This window comes from Piliocolobus tephrosceles, chromosome 17 (assembly GCF_002776525.5).
Source record: "Piliocolobus tephrosceles isolate RC106 chromosome 17, ASM277652v3, whole genome shotgun sequence".
In the NCBI taxonomy this organism is placed as follows: Eukaryota; Metazoa; Chordata; class Mammalia; order Primates; family Cercopithecidae; genus Piliocolobus; species Piliocolobus tephrosceles.
The window spans coordinates 21,019,541-21,044,382 of record NC_045450.1 but is presented as its reverse complement, the minus strand read 5'-3'; positions in this window follow the sequence as shown (position 1 = coordinate 21,044,382).

The window sequence follows — 24,842 nt, the reverse complement described above, 5'->3', positions numbered from 1 at the left end:
GGAAGGAAGGAAGGAAGGAAGGAAGGAAGGAAGGAAGGAAGGAAGGAAGGAAAGAGCAAGACAGAACACTCCTTATTTAGTGAATATATTGTAATATATATATACAATTGTAAAATAAAATATAAGTAAGTCAGTTTTTGAAAAAGCAATGGCAAAGACTACAATTACTTTTGCACCCACCTAATGTATCTGCCTAAGGAGTTTGGACTTTATTCCAAAGCAATGGAAAGCTATGGAGGGATTTAAAGCAGGGGAGTGACATGATCAAAGTAGTCCTTTCTCATTACTATACTTTGTCATGTTTTATGGTAATTACCAAATAAAAATAGTCAGGAATAAGCCAGGCATGGGAGCTCATGCCTGTAATCCCAGCATTCAGGGAGGCCAAAGCAGGAGGATCACTTGAAGCCAGGAGTTCAAGACTAACCTGGACAAAAAAGTGAGACCCTGCTTCTACAAAAAATAAAACAAAATAAAAAATTAACTGGGCATGGTGGCATGAGCCTATAGTCTCACCTATTCAGAAGACTGAAACAGGAGGATTGTTTGAGCCCAAGGAGTTCACAGACCAGATTGTCTCTACAAAAAATTTATTTAAAATCGTTGGGCATGCATGATGGCGTGCACCTGTAGTCTCAGCTACTCCGGAGGCTGAAGTGAGAGAATTGCTTGAACCCAGAAGTTTGAGGCTGCAATGAGCTGTAATCACACTACTACACTCCAGCCTGAGTGACAGAGCAAGATCCTGTCTCTAAAAAAAAAAATAATAATAATCGGAAAAGACAAAAAGCTAACAAATATGAATTTTTAGAGATGTAACATCTTACAGGATATTTACAGATACATTTTCTGATCTCTGCCTTTCCTGACATCCTAATGGGTATTTATGTTTATTAGTCATTTTAATTTCAAAGTAATACATCAATATTATAAATTTTTATTAATTTAGAGACTTTTTATTACAGCAATAATTGTACCTGTTATAACCAAAAAATGCAGAAAAGAAGAATATAAAAATCACCCCTAGGCTCACCAACTACAGATAACCACTATCTTTTCTTGTGCATAGATGTGCAGACCCATAAATTGCTATAACCATGGCATCATTTCAAATGTAACACATTTTGCAACCTACATTTTTCACTTAACAAATATGATCATCGTTTTCCATGTTATTAAGCATGTTATTCAAAGACTTCATTGAATTTATTTATTATGGGTTTTTTTCCCACAAGTAATAATGCTTAACACAGAGCCCCCAGAAAAAAGTACCAAGCACCAAAAGTCAACCGTAACCAAGTAAACACTTTAGTGAACACCCTTGCAATCTTTATTTTCTACACATCTGTTTATTTCTAAGAAATACTCATGTTTTCAGAAAGGAAAAGAAAAATGCATTAAAAAAAAAGGTACATATTATTTTGTAGCCTGATGTTTATTTAGCAATATATTTTGAACACTTTTCCATGTTTGATAAATATTTGTATGCTGGCCAGAAGCCCCGTTGGATTCTAACCTCCAGTTTTATTTTATGGAAGGTCAGAATTACCAAACCTCCCTGACTGCTCTTACCTCAGAAACTCTTACTGCTACGAAAGTTATTCTTCTCATTTCTTAGGTCTGAAAAATGTAGAGGAAAACATGCCCCTGTGTTTTAAGTGGCATTTTAAGAAGTCCAAAATGGATACTTTCTTCTCTCAGTCGTTCCTGCTGTGAAGGATCTCTGTGAATCTCCGTGTGAAACCTTAGTAATGTCCCTACCAGGAATAATCAACTTTTCCTTCCACTCTACATCCATTTAGGTTTGTGTGTTTCTCAAGCCTACATTTATTATATGGTATGCCAATTACTTTTCTCTGTTTTCTTAGTTATTGCTATTCAAAAAATATCTGTGAACACCTTCACTATACATCATTACTTAAACCATGAGGGTTGATGTAAAAGGAATCGGGTTAGAGTCTCAGTGCTCACATAGCTTACAGATTCATGACGGCTACAGAGAAGTGCCAACAAATGTAATACTGAGTAATAATTATTTCATTAGGTGTTGAATACAGAGTGTTATGGCAGGGCATATAGGAACGTAAACTCAATCAAGAGGTTACAGGGCAACTGAGGCAGTCATACACAGCTCTCTGGAAGAAGAGACAGCTAAGCTCATTCTTTTAACCCACTCAATTCAAAGTTCTGCTGCCATCACTCTACTGAGACTGCCACTGCTCTTCTCAAAGTCACCCACAACTCTATAAATGACTCTCTTTAACCCAATGACCTTGCATCAGTCTGCATTCTACGTATCTCTGCAGGACTTGGCAATGCCCATTGTGCACTATTTTGTTCATTTATTTATTTGCCAGATATTTTTTGAGAATATTATGGGTTGACCAGGACGATGCAATAATGGGGGGGGGGGGGGTGGTGGTTGTTTTTTATTGTTTGCTTTTTGTGACAACATATCTCTTGATTGCACACCTCACACCCTTCCTCCTCAATCTCCTTCATGAATACATTTTCTCTTCCTCCGTTACCCCAGGTTCCTGTCTCCGATGTTCTCCCACCAATGACAGTTACTCCAATATCTTGAAGAAGTCACTGATGACTCACAAACCTCTACCTCCAAATCTAAATTTTTCCCAGTCTCCAAAAGCATACTTTCAATTGCTTGCTGGACATTTTATGCAGGGAAAAAAAGTGTTGGGTCTACTGTGTGCCACTGTGTGAATTCCTAGTAATAGAAGGATGAATGAGGCAAATTTCCTTCTCTCAAGAAGCTCACAATAAAATGGAAAAGTTAAATCTAAATATATTCAGTTATACTAAGCATACATCCAAACATATACATCACTGTCCATTCTTAAATATGGGACATCTGGTGTCTGACAAGGTTTGTGTGATTTCATTGCACAACCCCACAGGTTGTCATTTACATAGTCTGCAGTATAAATTAGACTCTCTACAGTTGAACAGTACACAACCTACACAACCTCACATGGCAGCTTCCGCTGGATCCCATGTACAGCTGAGAAAATGATAGGCTGGAGTTGTCACCCCGACGGCTCACATGGTGGTTTCCCCAGTGGTCACTCCCTGTTAGGTTGATGGGTTAAACATGGATTATGTTTCCACACTTTACTTATTGAGTCCTTCAGGAACAGAGCTCTGAAAATACCAGTCTTCTCCCAATATGAAAAGAAAAACAAAGCACTGAGGTTGAAGGGCCCAATATTTAATCTTCCCTCCTTTTGTAAGGGTCCCAGGTAGATATAAATCACTGAGATAAAATAATTTATTTGCTGGGCGTAGTGGCTCACGCCTGTAATCCCAGCACTTTGGGAGGCCAAGGCAAGCGAAACACCTGAGGTCAGGAGTTTGAGACCAGCCTGGCCAACGTGGTGAAATCCCATCTCTACTAAAAATACAAAAATTAGCCGAGTGTGGTGGCGGCTGCCTATAGTCCCAGCTACTCAGGAGGCTGAGGCAGGAGAATCGCTTGAACCTGGAAGGCAGAGGATTGCAGTGAGTTGACAGTGTGAGACTCTGTCTCCAAAAATAAAAATAAAATAATAATAATAATAATAATTTCTTCACTCTGCAATCTAGACTCTATGCTGCAAACTGGTGGGCTATAATGTATGTGTTTTGTTTGGCCTACATACCTATTTTGAATTTAGCTGCCAACTAATTTCACTTAAATATCCAGAATTTCAGCTTCATTGGAAAAAGTACTGAAAGACAAGACAACACTGGGCCCACATTCCAACATGGCTAGAGTCAGTTGCAGCTGACAGGAAATATGCTTTCTGTTTTAAAACACTGTTATTTTAGGTTCAGGGTTACGTGCACGGGTTTTGTTTGTTTGTTTGTTTGTTTGTTTGTTGCTTTTTGTTTTAGACAGAGTTTCGCTCTTGTCACCCATCTAGAGTACAATGGTGCAATCTCGACTCACTGCAAACTCCGCCTCCTGGGTTCACAAGCAATTCTCCCACCTCAGCCTCCCGAGTAGCTGGGATTACAGGCACCCACCACCACACCCAGCTAATTTTCATATTTTTAGTAAAGATAGGGTTTCACCATGTTGGCTAGGCTGGTCTAGAACTCCTGACCTCATGATCCGCCCACCTCAGCCTCCCAAAGTGCTGGGATTACAGGCATGAGCCACCACGCCTGGCCCACGGGTTTGTTATATAGGTAAATCACATGTCACGGGTATTTGGTGTACAGATTATTTCATCATCTAGGTAATAAGCACAGTACCACATAAATAGTTTTTCCATTCTAATCCTCCTCCTACCCTCTACCCACAAGTAGGCCCTGGTGTCTGTTGTTCTCTTCTTTGTGTCCATGTGTTCTCAACATTTAGCTCCCACTTATAAATGAGAACATGTGGTACTTGGTTTTCTGTTCCTGCACTAGTTTGCTTAGGACAACAGCCTCCAACTCCAACCACGTTGCTGCAAAGGACATGATCTCATTCTTTTCGATGGCTGTATAATATTCCATGGCATATACGTACCACATTCTCTTTATCCAGTCTACCACTGATGGGCATTTAGGTTGATTCCTTGTCTTTGCTATCGTGGCTAGTGCTGTGATGAATACATGCATGCATCTGTCTTTCTGGTAGAATGATTTATTTTCTTAAGCATATGAAAAACTGTTCAACATGACTCATTATTAGAGAAATGCAAATCAAAACCACAGTGAGATACTATCTCACATCAGTCAGAATGGTTATTAAAAAGTCAAAAAATAACAGATGCTGGCAAGGTTGTGGAGAAAAGGGAATGCTTCTACACTGCTGATGGGAATGTAAATTAATTCAGCCATTGTGAAAAGCAATGTGAGGCTATCTCAAAGAACCTAAAAGAGAGCTACGATTCAACCCAGCAATCCCATTATCAGGACATCCACTTTCGGATTCTCCTCAGTCTGGGTCTCCTTCCGCGACCCAGCTGGCCTCACTCTGTCACCTGCTTAACCCCTGTCATCAATCATATTAACTTCCAATTTTAAAAAAATTCTTTTCGCCCAAAAATATCCTATTAATTATTTTATTGATTTGCAGAGTCCATTAATTTATTGAATTTTCTAGTGATGACAAGTCTCTCGGCTATAGAATAAAAAATAAAACCTACAGCGGAACAGATTCCAAGAACTACTTTCTGCATTGCACATGGCCAACCAATTAGTCCTGAAGAAGAACAGGTCCCTCCTTCATTTCTCCTGCAAAAGCCACCCAGCAATGAATACATTTTCAAAAGTCACCTCTGATCTACCTTGAAATGAGCTCAGAGATCTCCCAGAGCCAGTGTAATTAGTTGCATCTCATTTTAAATTAACCCTTTGTAGCCTGAACAGACATTGATGAAAGAGAAAATAGGATTCCCAAGCAAGCTCACAGAAGGAAGTGCAAATCCAAGGAAGAAGATACAATATTTTCATCCCAAAAAGTAGCAGACATCCCAAAAATACCCAGCAAAGGAACAGAGCAGGCATTCTTGCTTATTGTTTTGAGCAATGTAAACTGGTTTACTTTTTGGAAAGGTTTTTTGTTAGTGGTGGTGGTGGTATTTTTTGGTGGTGGTGGTTGTTGTTGCTGTTGTTGTTGTTGTTGTTGTTGTTGTTGTTGTTGTTGTTGTTTGAGTTTTGCTCTGTTGCCCAGACTGAAGGGCAGTGGCACAATTACGGCTCCCTGCAGCCTTGAACTCCTAGGCTCAAGTGATCCTCCTGCCTCAGCCTCCTGAGTAGCTGGGACTACAGCCACATGACACCATGCCTGGCTAATTTTAAAAAATTTTTTGTAGAGAAAGAGTCTTGCTACGTTGCCCAGACTGGTCTGGGAAAGGCTATTTAGAGGTTCATTTAAAAAGATCTATTTTGTGTGTATGAGCACAGCTTTCTAGCTCCTCCATCACCAGGGGTTAATAGAAGACACAGATGGGATGCAAGTAACATAGCAGGAGTTTCAAGGAATTTCTGCACAGTGCAGTGTGGACAAAACCAGACTAAAAGAGTTCTTTGAAGTCTGATATGCCATTACACTTCTGGAAAAGGTGGTGTACCATGGGCATAATGGGGAGAACCTGCTAGAAACATCCACTCTCCCCCCAGTCCCTGAAGTATCTTCTAAGTTGGAGGGGTTTGGGCTGCAGGTAAGGGCAGGGTGAGAGGCTTGGTTCCTGTGAAACCGCCTTTGCAAAAACTTTAACAGTGAGAAAATTATGACAGTGAAAAGATCTGACCTGACTCCATTTTGCTTCTAACCTCCAAGCTGTCCTTGTTCACTCCTGGGCATAGGCCAAATTAACTTTGGGTTGAACTTATTATAGTTTAACTTTGAAACAAAGAGTATAGCAGCCCTTTCCAGAAACAAACACCCTTCTTGCTTGGGGACCAAACTGCCTTTGTAGGGTAACAAATTAGCCACAAGACTAGAAATTATGGTTTAGGAGTCACACAGCTGGAGGCCACAAGATTTTGAAATTCCCCAATTACTCCTAGGGATAACACCACTATTGTAAAACCTAAGATTAGTACTCAAGATATTTTTCAGACCCTCCGCTCAATGAATTAGCTGGTGCTACCCAGATCGATGAAATGGCTCATCTGGTCTTGTGGCCCCCATCCAGAAACCAACTCACTGCAAGAAGACACCTTCAACTCAGCTGATTTCATCTGACCATACCAATGGGCACCGGCACTCCCCACTCCCTGGACCCCTATCCACCAAATCATCCTTTAAAAGCTCTGGTCAGTCTCCAAATTTTCAGGGAGACTGATTTGAGTACTAATAAAACCCCAGTCTCCTATTCAGCACACTCTGCATGAATTAAACTCTTTCTCTATTGCAATTCACCTGTCTTGAGAAATTGGCCCTATCTGAGCAGCAGGCAAAATGAACCCTTTGGGTGGTGATACCTGTAGCACAGGCTTCCTTGGGCTGTGAATAGCCCCATGGACTCAACTCCATGGATTCAGCAGGGAGGTTGTCCTCCCCCACCCTACGAAGAAAGGGTGAATAAGAAGCCCATTTCTCAAAAGAAGACATGCATACAGCCAACAGGCACATGAAAAAATGCTCGTCATCACTGGCCATCAGAGAAATGCAATCAAAACCACAATGAGATACCATCTCACACCAGTTAGAATGGCAATCATTAAAAAGTCAGGAAACAACAGGTGCTGGAGAGGATGTGGAGAAATAGGAACACTTTTACACTGTTGGTGGGATTGTAAACTGGTTCAACCATTGTGGAAAACCATATGGCGATTCCTCAATGATCTAGAACTAGAAATATCATATGACCCAGCCATCCCATTACTGGGTATATACCCAAAGGATTATAAATCATGCTGCTATAAAGACATATGCACACGTATGTTTATTGCAGCACTATTCACAATAGCAAAGACTTGGAATCAACCCAAATGTGCATCAGTGACAGACTGGATTAAGAAAATATGGCACATATACACCATGGAATACTATGCAGCCATAAAAAAGGATGAGTTCGTGTCCTTTGTAGGGACGTGGATGCAGCTGGAAACCATCATTCTCAGCAAACTATCGCAAGAGCAGAAAACCAAACACCGCATGTTCTCACTCATAGGTGGGAACCGAACAATGAGAACACTTGGACTCTGAAGGGGAACATCACACACTGGGGCCTATTATGGGGAGGGGGGAGAAGGGAGGGATGGCATTGGTAGTTATACCTGATGTAAATGACGAGTCGATGGCTGCTGATGAGTTGATGGGTGCAGCACACCAACATGGCACAAGTATACATATGTAACAAACCTGCACGTTGTGCACATGTACCCTAGAACTTAAAGTATAATAATAATAAAAAAAAAAAAAGGAGGCCCAAATAAGTAACCAATTTCCCCAACCTATCCTGACCCATGCTTGGACAGACCACCTGGTTTTCACAAAGGAAGTTAAAACAAAACAAAACAAAACAAAAAACACCACTCCCTTCTACAAGGGCACAGCTGATGCTCTTGTGCTGGTAGGTGTTTCTTAATCTATTCTTCCTCCTGCTCATTACCTGCTCCCCCAGCCAGGAGAGTCTCTGATTCTAGAATTAACTTTCCCAAAAGGCAGAATCTGAATGAGTCATTCCTCCCTTCCAGCTCCATCCTTCAAGGAAGCCCTTCCAGGCCTCCCCACCCCCCTTGCTCTTAAGAGGAAACCTGGGCCCATAACTATGACACAGCATCTGGACCTCTGCCTCTCCCCACCTACCCTGCAGCTTTCCTCCCGCACCTGCACTCCAACCACAGGAGCTGTTTATTCAGATTCCTCAAATAGTCCCTGCTTCCTCCCACCGGGAATACTTAGCATGCAAGCATCCTCTGCCTTGTGTGCCCTTCCCTCCCCATCCCCACCCACTTAGCTCACTGAATTCCTACTCGCCCTTCAGATCACAGCTCAAATATCACTTCCTCCAGGAAGCATCCCAGAGCCCCCTGCCTACTCCCAGTTACACACTCTCAATTTGCAATTAGGCTTTATTTGCATTTATTAGTGTCATTCTTGGATTAACATCCAATTACTACCCCATAAATTGTAATCTCCTTGAGAGCAAAGACTCGTCACTATAGCCCTGGCACCTACAGCAGTGCCACTGAACATATTTTTGAGTATACTTAAAAAGGCCGAAGACTAAGCTTAGAATCCAGCTTCCCTAGATGAGCAGAGATGGGAGAGTGGATTTCAAAACCCAAACTCGGGATTTCCTGGCTGAACCAACTCTCAGCTGGGGATTGATGGAGTAAAACCTTTCCTTTGTAGATCCATGTTGGGTGAGATCTTTTTACATTGTTGGGGAAAACCTCTGCCATCTTTTATACCTTGTGTTATACACATGACACCTCTGGGTCCAGGGTGTAGCATAGAGAGACCCGGGTTTTGTTTTTAGTGTCTGTGACAAAGCCCCATACAGGGGTCTCCCAAAGACTCTGTTCCTTCCATTATTCTTAAGTCTTCTCTCCCCACCAGACTCAATACCTCCTAAGCTTCTGAATTCCTTTAAGTTTTGTTTTGCCTTTCTCCTTAAGTGTGAACTGGAAGGCTCCTCTTATAACCATCTGGACAAATAAAAGAAGTATGAGGCATAGAAAAACATTTTGCAGTTCAAAGGGAGGAAACCTGTCTATAGAGTCAAGGAAAACTAACTTGCTGCCCAAAAAAAAAAAAACAAACAAACAAAAAAAATGAGGAGAAAAAGAAAGAGGAAGAAGAAGAGGAAGACAAAGGTGAGAGAGTGGAAGGGGAAAAGAAAAGCACCTTTTAAACATTTGATGTGTGATCTCAACAAGATCCAATAAGTCTTTTTAATCTATGGAACTGGAGCATGTAGTCATAATGAGAAATTAATTGTAGGTCAGGAAGGATTACCTAAAGATGAAAAGCACAATAATCTAATTAGAAGCCACTTGGAGGTTGCACATAGGAGAGAAGGCCACACAGAATCAGTGAAGATACACTTGAGAAAACTCACTCCCCTCTCTCATTAAACTCAGAGAAAATAGCAGAGTGACAAAAAGTATGAGGAAACCCAAAAACAGATAACAGAAATCTCAAAAGGAGCAAACACACTGATCAAATAAAAGAAGAGGAATTCTGGATCTCAATGAAGACGATAGCTTGAAAATGAAGACTGGACTTTTGCTTAGGCAAATAAGATCCACACGTAGAAATTATTGGGAAAAGTTAACACCAACAAATATTTAGGGAGAAACATCATGTTGGCATCAGACTTGCATTCTGCAATACTAAATGGTAAAACGAAAAAATAATGAAGCATTATTTACAAAGCACTAAAGAGTTACGACCAAAGATTTCTATGTCCAGCCAAGTTGTCATCTGGGGAGAAGTAACCAAAGAGTTTTCTGAAACATTGACATTCAAAGATCCATCCTGAATAAAGTTCTTGAAGACCCACACCAGAAAAATGAAATAGCCATCAAACATAAACACTCAAGAATGAGGAAACAGTGGCCAAAAAGAACATGTTGTGAGTACTGAAGCCAAGTTTAATAGAATAGACGCAATAACTCCAAAATACTGTTTCAGTGTGGACATAGTGGAATAGACACAATAACTCTAAAATATTGTTTTAGTATGGATACAAGGTTGATTTTCCTCTAAATGTTTTTTTTTTTTTTAATAATTAAAAAAAAGTGATGGAATTAAATTCACAGAGACTGGGGAAGGAAAAAGTCTCAAACCCAATTTCTTATCTTCTACAGAAGGCAGACCCCCTAAATTGTGGTTCTGAAATTGATTTTGATCATTTTGTAGGTTTAAATTTTTATTTTAAAATTTTAAAGGTATCTATTGATGGGATTACAATCAAAGTGCAAGCCTCCCAAGGTTTTTCAAAAGGTAACAGAAACCAAAACAGTTAATTGAGGAAAACAATAAAATGAAAAAGAAAGAAAGAAAACATCAGCCAGGTGCAGTGGCTCATGCCTGTAATCCCAGCACTTTAGGAGGCTGAGGACAGAGGACCACTTGAGGCCAGGAGTTCAAGACCAACCTGGGCAACATAGTAAGATGTACCATCTCTATAATATTAAGAAAAAAAAAAAAAAAAGCCAGGCATGGTGGCATGCACCTGTAGTTCCAGCTATTCGGGAGGCTGGGGCAGGAGGATTGCTTGAGCTCAGAAGTTGGAGGCTGTAGTGAGTTGTGATCATGCCACTGCACTTCAGTCTGAGTGACAGAGTGAGACCCTGACTCAAAAAAAAAGAAGAAGAGCATTAAAAACAAGATGACAAAACACAAGTGGGGTCACCAGTTAGAAAATGGCTGTTGCAATTGTCATGAGTCTGAGAGGGCCAGAACTGGGGTGGAGGCAGTAGGAATGGAACCAAAGCCCTCTCTGAGGGCCATTTAAGAACTGGCACCTAATGACTTGATGCCCAACTGGACATAGGGGTGGAAATTGAAAGAGAGATAAGACATCACAGATCCCAGGCTCATATCCTGAGTGACCAGAAGGACAGTGGTGCCACCGATTGAGGAAAAAAAAAAAAAAGCTTCAGAACACATTTCAGTCCAGCCTTGGACATATTAATCTGGTGTGCCTGAGACACCTTGATGGATCTGTGAAGTAGGCTGTTCAGATATATTGCTTGGGCAACAGAATTTTCACTACAATAGCAGAATAAATAGGGTCCACCCTGCCAAGATTTCCACCGATTACTATACCTGGAGGGATTTTTCCGTGCAAGACTTTACGAAGACCACAAAAAAATTTATTTAGAATTATATAGTCTCCGCCAAGGAATGAGAACTATATACATTTTACTCCAAATGGAGAAATAACCAAAAACAACAAAAGTATGAATGATTTACACCTGCAGTTCTGATTTTTGTTTCTATAAAAGAAATAGTAAAGGATAAGACGTTGGCATACTCAGCCCCCAGGCTTTTTTTCCAATTCTGACTCTACCACTTGGCAGCTATTGTGCCTTGGTTCCCTAGAGGATATGCTGGGGACAATTCCCATGTCATTGGGATGCTATGAGGATTAATACATGTAAAAGCCTCATCCCGTGCACAGGACTCAACAAACATTACCTAGTGCTTGTTTTATCAAGGTCCAATCTGGATTCTGTTTCCATCCAAGTTCTCTTCATCCTCAACTTCACTGTTTTTAATTTAGGCCTTATTGCTTTGTTTTGTTTTGTTTTTGAGATGGAGCCTCATTCTGTCACCCAGGCTGGAGTGCAATGGCATGATCTCTGCTCACTGCAACTTCTGCCTTGCAGGTTCAAGCAATTCTCCTGCCTCAGCTTCCCAAATAGCTGGGACTATAGGCACACAGCACTACACCCAGCTAATTTTTGTGCTTTTAGTAGTGACAGGCTTTCACCATGTTTGCCAGGCTGGTCTCAAACTCCTGACCTCAAGTGATCCACCTGCCTCGGCCTCCCAAAGTGCTGGGATTACAGACGTGAGCCACCGCACTCGGCCAGGCCTTATTGCTATTTGCACAAATTATTGTTTATTGCCCATGTACTTGCTTAAAAGTCTGATTAAGTACAAGACTTTACTAATGGTTTTACTTCTCTCCCACAGGATTCTAGAAGTTTCAACAAAATACTAAATATATTTGATTAAAAAGTATGTTGATCAGCCAGGCACAATGCCTCATGCCTGTAATCCCAGTACTTAGGGAGGCTGAGGCTGGTGGATCACTGAAGCCTAGGAGTTTGAGAACAGCCTAGCCAACATAACAAGACCCTGTCTCTACTAAAAATTAAAGAAAAAAAAGAAACTTAGCCAGGGGTGGTGGCATGAACCTGTAGTCCCAACTACTCAAGAGGCTGAGGTAGGAGGCTACCTTGGGCCCAGGAGGTTGAGGCTGCAGTGAGCCGTGATCATACCACTGCACTCCAGCCTGGACAACAGAGCAAGACCCTGTCTCAGGAAAAAAAAAAAAAAAAAAAAGTGTGTTGATCAAAATATCTAATTACATATCTGTGTGTGTGTGTACATGTATGGGCTCTTCTATTAATTTTCCCCAAATTACTATACTCTTGGGTTCAAAATGCAATGCCAGTTAAACCTACCCTCCAGGATGCTCTACCAAATGCCCATTCCATATCCACTATGCACGGTGCTAGCCTTCTCACTGTCGGGATCTCACTGTTCTCTGTGAGCCCCTCCCAAATTTCCCTGCAGACCCTCTTTCACAGTGGATCAGGCAAGTCCACATTTTGTCCTGCCTGTGGTTAACATTTTCTTCATTAGCTTGTGACATGTGTCGGTATAATATCATTAATGGGAAGCAGGGCTTTGTAATCCAGGAGTGGGCTCCACACAACTTGATAAGACCCGGGCCTTCTGTCCCATATGGATGTACTTCAGCTGTGTCCTTGGCTTACCTCATTCTTATGATTATAGAAAGAAATTTTCCCCAGAGCTTCCTCTTCCTCTCGTGGTAGTCTTCAACTCTCTTTCCAATCAAGACTTGTCCTCTCAAACCCACTAATATTACTATACTTCCATAGTAGAAACCCAGATAACATGCAGAACATTCCTCAAGTGGCACCACCAAATCATCAAATCTTGTATAAATTACTTTTTACAAACATATTATTTTCCGTACTACATTTCCCTCTTCCAGTATTATAGATTTTCCTTCTGGTCAATAGTACCCATTGGGACTGTCATAATACTTCGTATAAGACAAGGTTATCAATTCCCCCAGGCTAATGGCTATAGAAGCTCATGGGACTTCCTATTCCATATCCTCTAGCTACCTCTGCTCGTACCAATTCTCTCCATCTTCCCGGGTTGAAAATAAGATCCAACATTCTGTTTATTGGTTTTCTTTTTTAACTAAAGTTCACTGAGCACTAACACAGTGACAGACACTTGCACTTCTGACTGATCTAATTTTTATGACAACCCAAACTTAGATATTATTATTCATCTCGACATTTTAGAGCTGATGGGGAAATTGAATGACAGAGAGGTTAAGTAGTAACTTGTCCAAGGTCACACAGCTGGTAATTAATGGAGCTGGATTCAAAGCCAGTTGGTCCTCTCATACATTTGCCCTCCAGCTCTACCTGCTATCATATCTGTAAACCCACCTCTACCTCCCGAGGGGCCCTCATCCACCTTGTTCAACAAAACACACATTGCACCCCTTACACAATAATACTTAAGGGACCCAAATATACCATCTGAGCTATACTGGCTTCCGCCGACATCCTGATTCGATGCAGTCAGGCATTCTTCAGTTTGTGTGGGTTTGTTTTATGTACCTTTGGAACAGTGGGGACTTTCCACTTAGAGCTCCTCTGATTCTAAACCCCATGCTCTTAATAATTTCCATACCATTGGAGGTGAGTTCCGGACAAGGCTTGCTGTGAAGTTGGGGTTAGAGATAGTCTGGCAGGAGGCTGAGTGTGGGTGGGGCTGTGGGTACAGATGTACAAGCATTGGGAACACATGTGGGCACCGGGCTATGTGGAATGCCAAGGATTATAGGAGTATTTCAAGCAGAGTAGATACAGGGGCATTGCACACAATACAGTATATATCTCCTAGCCCTTGTCACGAGCTCTACTGGGAATATCACTGTTTACTAACCACAGAACTATGCTGCACCCTTCAGCTGCAAGCAGCTACTGGAAGTGGGGTATTTGCCAAGCAGCAGTGTCCATCTCACAGTCCCCTCACCTGGGACAGGGCACCTTAGGCATCAGAATTGAATCAAAGTTTTTTTAAAATGCATTCCTGCCTCTAACTGGGCATCGCATGACAGGGGCCCGGAGTGGCATCTTTAACAGATGACTCAAGTGCTCTATTTCAATCTGTTCCAAGCGCTGCAGTGACAGTCGACTTTTTAAGCCTTGTCATCTTTCAGAGCCATTAAGTCAGCAGGCACAGTTGTCTGGCACTGAGACATAGCTCCAACTTCACGAGGTTTAACAGACAATCCATAAAAAGCACTTTTTCTCCACTTGGTACCCACCCACCTCCCACCTCCAGCACTGCACATTTTAAAAAAGAAAAAAATGATATTGCTGCCCAAAACACAAGTAAATAAACAATAAAGAGTATGCCTTCAGTGCCCTGAATATGGTACTACATGAAGAATCTGCAAAGACATCCAAGTTATTCTTAGGATTTTAAGTCTAAGCATGCAATAGATGGTAATGTTTCAGCATGTGCACTCTGGCGTCAAATTGCCTGGGTCCAAGCCCCAACCCTGACTCTTACAAGCAATGTGATTTCAGGATGTTGCTTGGTTCCTGTGAGCCTCAGTTTCCGCCTCTGTGACATTGGTGGTATCAACAAAACTTACTTCCGTAAGTTTTCAATTAAATGAGATGATGCATGCAGAGTATGTGGCTTAGGGCAAGAGCACCATCAGCTTTAGCTGTTATTAGGAAAGGCAGGGAGAGAGATTAACTGGATGAAAATCAGCAAAAATCCAAATTCTCAAAAGAAATGAAATGGAGTCAGGGACAAGGATCTGGGATACAGTGAAGGGTGGAGCTTCCGAGAGCTGGATTCCCCTAGGTTGCCGGGAAATCTTTTGTGTAATTTTTTTTTTTGCCTGTTTTAAAAGTAAAAATTAAAATGTAGTAAGTTTCCTGCCTACTTCACACCAAGGTGAGAAGATCAAACTCCTTGTGTGAGCTCTCTAGAGAAAGGAATTATCTAAACAAAAATTATTTTGTAGTGTCTTTATAGGCAGTAAAGGTAAAAGACTTTCTTTGAAATTAATTACAGAGTCAGAGCTGGCCCTGTTTTCAAGTCCCTTTTTGGCCTTATAAAAATGGAAGTGAGATTTCCCTGCAGGGCAGGAGAAAGAGATGTTTTCTTTAGCAGGGAATGGCGTGCCATTCTCATTCAGTCTCCTCAGGGTGGGAATCCCAGGTATTCAGACCTCCATTTAGGAAACCTCAAAGGGGAAATAATCGTAACGTATCTCTGTTCCTCCAAGAATATCAAGTGTTGTGCAGATATTAGTTAATTAATTCTCCTAAGTCAGCAGAGAAAATAGCTTCCGAAGATTTCTGAGAACTCTTAAAATGTAAATGAAGTCTCAACCTAGACTGCCACTTCCATGTTAAAAGAATTCCAATGGCGATCAGTACACCTGGAATAAAAGCAAAACTCTACTTAGGAGACGTCAAGAATCTGGCTCCTACTCAGTCCCGTTTCATTACAGCTTCCAGGTTATTCTGCCGTGCGATTTTAGCACTTGCTGTTCCATCTGCCTGGAATTCTCTTCTCCTCACTGTTCAGGTCTCAGCTCAGACGTTACCTTCTCAGAAAGACCTCCCTGACTGCTCCTTCCTGATCACACATTCCTTGTCTCTACTTCATTTTCTGCATAACACTTCTTGTCAAGCTGAATTGTCTTATGTGTTGATTTGTTCATTGCTGCTCCTACTAGACTATAAGATCCAGGAGGACTCCTGTTTGCGGCTGTAACTGCAGCCCCTTTTGCTATGCATGGTACATAATAGGTCCTCAATCATTTTTCCATGAGCAAATCAAGGAAAGCAAAAGGAATTTGATTTGCCCATGCCCAAATTAACGGAGTATTAATATGACGTTTTATGAACAGAACACTCTTCTCAAAAATGCTTAAAACTCCTACAGATGTGGCTGGGCGCAGTGGCTCATGGCTGTAATCCCAGCACTTTGGGAGGCCGACGTGGGCGGATCACCTGAGGTCAGGAGTTTGAGACCAGCCTGGCCAACATAGTAAAACCCTGTCTCTACTAAAAATACAAAAATTAGCGGGGAGTGGTGGTATGCACCTGTAACCCCAGGTATTCAGAAGGCTGAGGCAGGAGAATTGCTTGAAGCTGGGAGGTGGAGCTTGCACTAAGCTGAGATCATGCCACTGCACTCCAGCCTGGGCAACAGAGCAAGACTCCATGCCAAAAAACAAACAAACAAAATAAAAAAACCTCCTATGAATGTTATCCCCATACTGATCCTCCTGCCCCAAGCCTTCTTCCTTCACCTTGAGTAGATTCAGAATGCTCTCATGATGTGAAATCCATGCCCTCAGAGGACAAACCACTGTTCCCAAAGACCATTTGTCCTCTACCTGGCCCCCCAGCACTCAGTCTGCTTTGGAGGTTGACGTTATATTTCCATTTGACAGGATGGAATGTTGGGGACATGAAATCACAGGTTACTTACTGGGATTCCAAAGCTAGAGCCTTGGAGATGCATCCAACTCCTCTGATGTTGAGGAACCAAGATTAAGTGCAGGAGGGACTCACCAAAGACAAGTCCCTAGTGAGGCTGGATTAGACCCCAAATTCCCCTGCTCCATTAAACCAGGAGATTCCCCAGGAAAGGAGACCTTTACATTGCCGCCCACCTACTATGTGCCATGCACTAAGCTAGGCACTGCACATACTTAACCTTGCTGAACCCTCCCAACAGCCAAGTGAGGTGTTATTGTGCCCTCTTTAAACAATAAATAAACTAAGGCCCAAAGAATTCAAGTCTACTTGTCCAGATCACCAAGCTGTCAAGAAAGGTAACCATATTTCAATTCAAGTCTATCAAACTTTTAATACTCTGTTATTTCCATCCTCACACCCTCTCCCTCTCTCAGTGTGATGTTAACATGATCTTAAATGTCAAGTTGTATGGGCCAAAAATTCTCACAAACACTAACATATTCCAATAATAATATTAAAACAAAAACAAGTGGCGGGGTGTGGTGACTCACACCTGTAATCCTAGCACTTTGGGAGGCCAAGACAGTAGGATTGTTTGAGGCCAGGAGTTCAAGACCAGCCTGGGCAACATAGCAAGGCCCCATATCTACACAAAAAACTTTGAAATTTAGCTGGGCACAGTGGCGTGTGCCTGTAGTCCAAGCTACTTGGGAGGCTGAGGTGGAAGAATTGCTTGAGCTCAGGAATTCGAGACTGCAGTGAGCTGTGATCACAGACACTGCACTACTCCAGCCTTGGCGACAGAGTGAGACCCTGTCTCAAAACAAAAAAACAAGGGATCTATATTATCTCAATTAATTCTCACAGCAGCACTAGGAGGCTGAATCCAGGCTGCCCGGCTTTACATCGTCACCCTTACAAGCTAGGTAAGTGTAGTCAGGCATCACCATTCCTTTGTGTCTCAGTTGTCCCATGAGTAAAATGGGGAGAGCAATATTATCAACCTCATAAGGATGTTGAAAAGATTAAATTAGTTATTACACATAAAGTGCTTACAGTTGTGTCTGGCACATAACAAGCATTAATTAATGTTATCTACTATTACTCATCATCATGAAGCAGAGGTCTGAAGGGAAGCACAAGGGCTTCCCCCTCATGTGGGTGACCTGGAGGAACCTCAAACTTAGAACACTGAAATGGAATTCTTTACTTATCATTCCTCCCACTCTGCACCTGGATTCTGTGCAGCTGCCCTAACATGAAACATCCAACACCTGCTCTTCTTCCTCCCTCTCCCTCTCCCTCTCTACATTCAGGTGGTCACCTAGACTTAGGCAGGTCTTTCCAAGCCACCCCTCCTCTTCATTTCCACTGCCTTTGCCCAAGTTCATGGTAGAGCTCATGCCCTGTTCTCGTTATGGATCCTTCAAAATCAATTTGACTCCTTGAGGCCAGCCAGCCCTTTCCACACAGTCACTACTGGGATCTCTCTAGACAACAGACCTGGTCCTGTGGGCCGGCTATGTCCTGCTGCTTACAGACCCATGCTTGTCCTTCTCTTGCAAGCCAAGTTTTCTCAGGCTTCCTATCTCTGACTTATGACCGGGTTTGTCCTATGGGAGGCATGGGTGGGGGAGTCACGGTGGGAAAGGAAGAAGTCAGGGCATTTATCTCCCAGCCTCAGTGCACCAGGCAGTGACTCTGGAAGCTGCTGCATCTTTCCCATGGTTTAAGCTCAACTGGACAGTCCCCACTGCACTTCTAGTTCCTACTAATGCCTACTGGACAGCCCCCATTATAGATCTGGTTTCTAATGGGTCCTTCTGGACAGTCCCCAAGTGAATCTAATCCTGCTGACCAGCCCCAGCTCCTAGATTCTACTAACACCACCTCCTCCCTCATCATTCCCCCAGCCCAAATGGTGGTACTGGCTTCCTACTGGTGGTAATCATCTATGAGTTGCTTCACATGCCCTGGTTGGTTTCTCAGCTCTTCCTTCACCTGTGTAGCTAATTCCCTCCCTTAAATGGCCTCTGTTAGAAGTATCTAGAAGGTTTATGTTTTTCTGCTTGGATCTTGAGCAACTGATACTCCTTATAAATCCCCTGTTTAAATACCTTACCAGAATCTCTATCTTTTTCTCCATGAGTGCATTCAAACACCTTGGAATGTCCTTCAGGCCTATTGCAACGCAGGATGGGGTCACATTTGCAGACACATTTTCCTCTAGGCACACTAAGCTCCTGCCCCCCTGAAATTTCTCAGTCCCCCAAAACAAGCTATGTTGATTCCCAACTCAGGGCCTTTGACTGTGCCATTTTCTCTCCGTGAAATGCCTTTCTCTGGTTGACATATTCTGTTCACATTTCCAAGCCTGTCCCCGCAGTGCAATCTTCATAGAGTGATCGGAGTGACCGTTTTAAACTTGGATTGTGTTATGCCCCTTCTTAAAACTCTCCAACATAAGAGCCCAACTCTTTGCCATGACTGGAAGGATCTTGAATGACCTGACCTGACCTCCTCTCTTGCCACTCTCCCACTCACTTGCTCTGCTCCACCCACACTGGCCTCCTTGCCATTGCTTGGGCAAACCCAACATGGTTCTTCATAAAGTCCACAGCACCTCCTGTCCTCTCTTCCTAGGAGGCTCATCTCCAAGCCCTAACCATGGTTCCTTCCTTCTTGCCACTCAGGTCTCAGCCCAAAAGTCCTCTCCTCAAAGCAGCCTTCCCCTGACCACCTAGTCCAATGTTTCAGGTTGAATATCCATCTGAAATGCTTAGGACCAGAACTGTTTCCAATTCCAGATTATTCGGACTTTGAAACATTTGCATATGCATACTAAGATACCTTGGAAATGGGACCCAAGTCTCAACATGAAATTCATCTGTTTTATATACACACCTGATACAATTGTATATCAGATAAAATATACAATATTTAAATTTTATACAATATTTTATTGTAATTTTATGCAATATTTTTAGTAATCTTATGCTCCCATCCCCTGAGGTCAGGTGTGGAATTTTCCATTTGTGGCATCATGTTGGTGCTCCAAAAGTTTTGGATTTGAGGGCATTTCTAATTTCAGATTTTTGAATTAGGATTAGATTTTTGGACATGTATGTGTTAGTGAATCCTCCCAGACCCACCCCAAAGTTGAGTCATATCGCTTCTTCCTCACAGATGCACAGAACTCTATGTATTTGCCATCATCATCATAATTACTAAGATTGGTTGAACATTGCACTTCCTATGCATGACATACTTTCTAAGAATCTCATGTGCATTATTTCATTGAATTATCACCACAACTCTATGACCAGTACTGTTATCATCCCTTTCACAGAAAGGGAAACTGAGGCACAGAGAAGGAGGTAAAGTATCTACAGTCACTCAGGTGGTGACAGGCAAACCCACAGGACTGGGAACATCCCAAGGGCAGGGAAACTGGCCACATTCCTTCCCTGTCAAGCATTTATTGAACACCAATGGTCTGGCCTGTGCTAAGCACTAGAGATACAGCAGCAAAAAAGACATAATGGCCTCTGCTTGCATGAAACTTGGGTTCAGGAGGGAACAGACAACAAACCACAGTTACTCACATTGTTAATTACATTTGAGCCACATGCCTGGAAGGAGAAGTACAGGGTGCCCAGTGAGTAAGGTATACGGGTACTGGAGGCTCAGGAAAGGCTTTCCTAAGAAAGAGGCCTGGATGGCAGGAGAAAGGAAAAGGCTTTTCAAGACAGTAGAACCTCTCCATGCAAAGGCCTTGGGCAAAGGAGATCTAGATGCTTCAAGGAACTCAGAGGAGAGCAATGTATAATAGCTCCAGAGGAAGGCAGTGGGAGAGAGAAAGGTGGAGGAGGAAGTCATGCATGATTATAGGCATTTCAAGGCCTATAGGCTTTATCGTCTCTGTAACCTCAGCACATGGAACACAGTGGGCACTCAAGCATGGTTTGCAGTGGTTGTTAGTGTTTTAAATGAACAAAGCAACCGTTGAAAGAACAAAGAAGTGATTTTGAGTGTTTGGGCTGCCAGTAGCTATTCTACCTACCAATTTTCCAAGTCAGAAATATTTAAAAGGGAAGAGGACTTTAGTTTTTTTTTGGAGAAAAAAAAAAAAAAAAAAAAAAACCCACCAGGGAGACATTGGCTTTTGAAACAAAAAAGACTGGTCTTTCTGCATTGGGAAGAGTTTATACTTACATTATTGGTATTTTGGATCATTGGTATTAATGGTCCAATTAATAATTAATTAATTATTTAATACCTTTGGTATTAAAAACCATAGGAAAAAGGCTAATGCAAATCTGTAGCTATGGATCTTTTTTCATTTTTACTTTTTACTGAATCTGAGCTCAACTGATGCTCATTGCCAACAAGAATCTATGGTTTGGGGGGGAACTTTTATTTGTAATTACTTAGTCTCTGAAACAGGTCATGTGATTTATGGGATAAGTTGATTAAGGAAATACCTGCATGAGCCCTAAAGAGAAGACCAAGTTTGTATCATTTGCCCTAGAAAGTAATGGAGATTAAGAGATAGGCTGGGCACAGTGGCTCATGCCTGTAATCCCAGCACGTTGGGAGGCCAAGGCAGGCTGATCACTTGAGGTCAAGAGTTCGAGACCAGCCTGACAAATATGGTGAAACCCCATCTCTACTAAAAGCACAAAAATTACCTGGGCATCATGGTGGGCACCTGTAATCCCAGCTACTCGGTAGGCTGAGGCAAGAGAAACGCTTGAACCTGGGAGGCAGAGGTTGCAGTGAGCAGAGATCATGCCACTGCACTCCAGCCTGGGCAACTCCATTAAAAAAAAATACAAAACACAAAAATTACCCGAGCATGGTGGCACACACCTGTAATCCCAGCTACTCAGGAGGCTGGGAGATGGAGGTTGCAGTGAGCCAAGATCACACCACTGCACTCCAGCCTGGGCGACAGAGTGAAACTCTGCCAAAAAAAGAAAAAGAAAGAAACCAATATAGAAAGTATAGGGGAGACAATAATCTGATTGGCATCACATTTCTAATTAGCAACAAATATCAACTGGAAAACAATGGAGCAATATCTTCAGATCTGTGCAAGACCATGGCAACAGATTTAAACATCTAAGGGAAACTGAAGAAAGTCTAACAAAATTAAAACGTGAGTAATTGACCAAAGAAGAAGAAAACCTAAACAGATCAATAACACGAACTATTGGAAAGGTCAAGATCTACCATTTTAAAAATCACCACACTTGCATAGATTTACATGCAAGTTTATCAAGCCTTAAAAAAAGACAATTCTTCCTATATTATTAAACTAACTTAGACTACAGAAAAAGATGAAACTCCCCAAGTTGACTATGACTTCGAAGAAGTTAGCAAAGCACTTTGCACAAAGCTCCTAAAACCATTCTGCCTTGTTCAAGTCATGGCTATAATACTTACTGGCTGTGTGACCTTGGGCAAGTTATTTATTCTCTCCCTTTCTCCACTCCCTTCTCTGTTAAATGATGAGGAAACTCTACTTCATACTGATTGTTGTGAAGATTAAGTGAGTTTATAACTATAAACTGCTTAGAACAGCGTCTGGTGCCTATTAAGGCCCACATGCATACATGTTTGATATTACTACTTTTATGAAATTAGAATCACCTTATTAGTTAAGCCTGATGAAGAAAGCACAAAAACAGAAAGCCACAGATAAATTCACTTATGAATACAGATACATAGTTGTAAACAAATATTAGAAAATTAAGCCCATCAGTTCATCAAAAGAATAATACACCTATATTAGGAGCACAAGAATGACTTAACATCGTAGCTGGACATCATGGGGGGCACCTGTAATTCCAGCTACTTGGGAGGCTGATGCAGGAGAATCTATCACTATGATCCATTGTATCTACCACTTAAAGTAGAAATTTCAGATGCTGTATGGTTGTAAGATAAACCTATATAAACGAAGAGCTTTTCTACCAGTAATTATCACATAGTGCTTTTTATTTTTTTTGATACAGGATCTCGCTCTGTTGCCCAGGCTGTAGTGCAGCAGTGCAGTCACAGCTCGCTGCAGCCTCCATCTCCTGGGCTTGAGTGATCCTCCCACTTCAGCCTCCTAAGTAGCTGGGACTACAGGCGTGCCACTGCATCCAGCTAATTTTTGCACTTTTCTTCATAGAGACGAGATCTCGCCATGTTGCCCAGGCTGGTCTCAAACTCCTGGCTCAAGTAATCCTCCAGCAGCAGCCTCCCAAAGTGCTGGTATTATGGGAGTGAGCCACTGTGCCCAGCCCCACATAGTACTTTTAATAATTAAATAAGCTTAGCAAAGTCAGTTTGGGCAATATGAGAAGGTCATGGAATGCTAGTCCAAGAAATGTGGTATTTATGAAATATATAGCGGGAAAATTTCAAGATGCCAAATAACATAAATAGGTCTATGTCTTTGGAGATGGGTAGCAGTGAAGATTCTGAAGATAGAAAGACCCTTAGGAAATTATTGCAATAGTCCAGCCAAATGATAATGGGAAATTGAGTTGAGACAGAGGTCTTTCCAGAGGAATAATCTCTGGCAGTGTTTTGGAGAAACAAACAGAATTTGTTAATTAAAGTCCAGCCTGGGTAGACTGGTTTTACTACTAGGCTAAGGAACATGGGTGAAGGGAGTATTTTGGGAATGATGACATTGAGTTGAGTCAAGCTAATTCTGAAGCACCCCCAGAACACCCACTGGTTAGAAATGCAGACCAGAAGCTTCAAATAAAAGCAGGGACTGAAAAATTAACAGAGAGATTGTTTATGAAGCAGTGATTCTGGAGCTACAAGAGGACATGAGGTCACCAAGGGAGAATGTGTAGCCTGCAAGGAAGGCTGAGACAGAACCTCAGAACATGCTGACATTTAAGGGATGGAATGAAAACGGCCAGTCAGTAAGCAGTTCAAGTGGTTGTTGGAGAGCCAGGAGCTTGCAGAGCCCCACAAACTAGCAAAGAGATCCAAAAAGGATCACAAACCCAGCAGTTTGGAATGCCAAAGCAGGATCAAGGAGGAGGAAGAGCATTCAGCAATATAGCCTGCAGGTCCTTAGGAGAAACAAGTTCAGTGAAATGGGCATCTTGTAGCCCATTAAGCAGAGATAGAAAGTAGGTAGACTAAAGAATCCAACTGGCTTTTCAGTAAAAGTGGATAAGAGCTTCAACTTGGGGATCAGGTTAACATGGATTCATATCTCAGCTCTATTGTTGGATATTTGCCAATCATTCCACATCTCTGAGCCTAACTTTCCTTATACGTAAAATAGGATAATACCAGTACTATCTTCATAGGAGTTATTGTGACAATGGAGATAATCCATTAAAGGGGCTTAGATTGGCATCTAACATAGTTAAGAGGTCAGTAAACTTGGGGGCATTGGCCAGGCAAGGTGGCTCACGCCTGTAATCCCAGCACTTTGGGAGGCCGAGGCTAGTGGATCACTTAAGGTCAGGCGTTTGAGACCAGCCTGGGCAACATGGTGAAACGCCGTCTCTACTAAAAATACGAAAATTAGCCAGGCTTGGTGGTGCGAGTCTATAATCCCAGCTACTCAGGAGGCTGAGTCAGGAGAATCACTTGAACCAAGGAGGCGGAGGTTGCAGTGAGCCAAGATCGTGCCACCGCACTCCAGCCTGGGCGACAGAGTGAGACTCCGTCTCAAAAAAAACAAAACAAAACAAAACTTGGGGATATTATTATTTCAATAAAATAGATGATGCGCCCATCTGCTGAGAAAGGGATGAAAGCAGGTGGAAAGGGAGGAACAGCTGCTTATGTGTATTTAAATAGACTACTTCCCAGAGCTTTTTTCTTCTTCTTTTTTTTTTTTTTTTAATAACCAGATGGCTGAGATGAACTTGAAATAGACCTGGCCATCCAACCCAGCCAGGCCACTCTTCCTAGAAGCACTCAATGACTGAGCACTGGAGTGGTGGGAATGGAAGAAATAAATTGTTGGGAGAATTGTTGGCTTGAAGAATGGCAAGGGTTAAAACAATCTCCTGTGGGAAAAGAATGGGATTTGAGCACAATAGGGAGCGCTCACTTAGAGTTGGAGGCCAGGGCAGAATTGTAGGAGTCATACCAGGGAAAGATCAAGCTAATTTGTAGGAAGG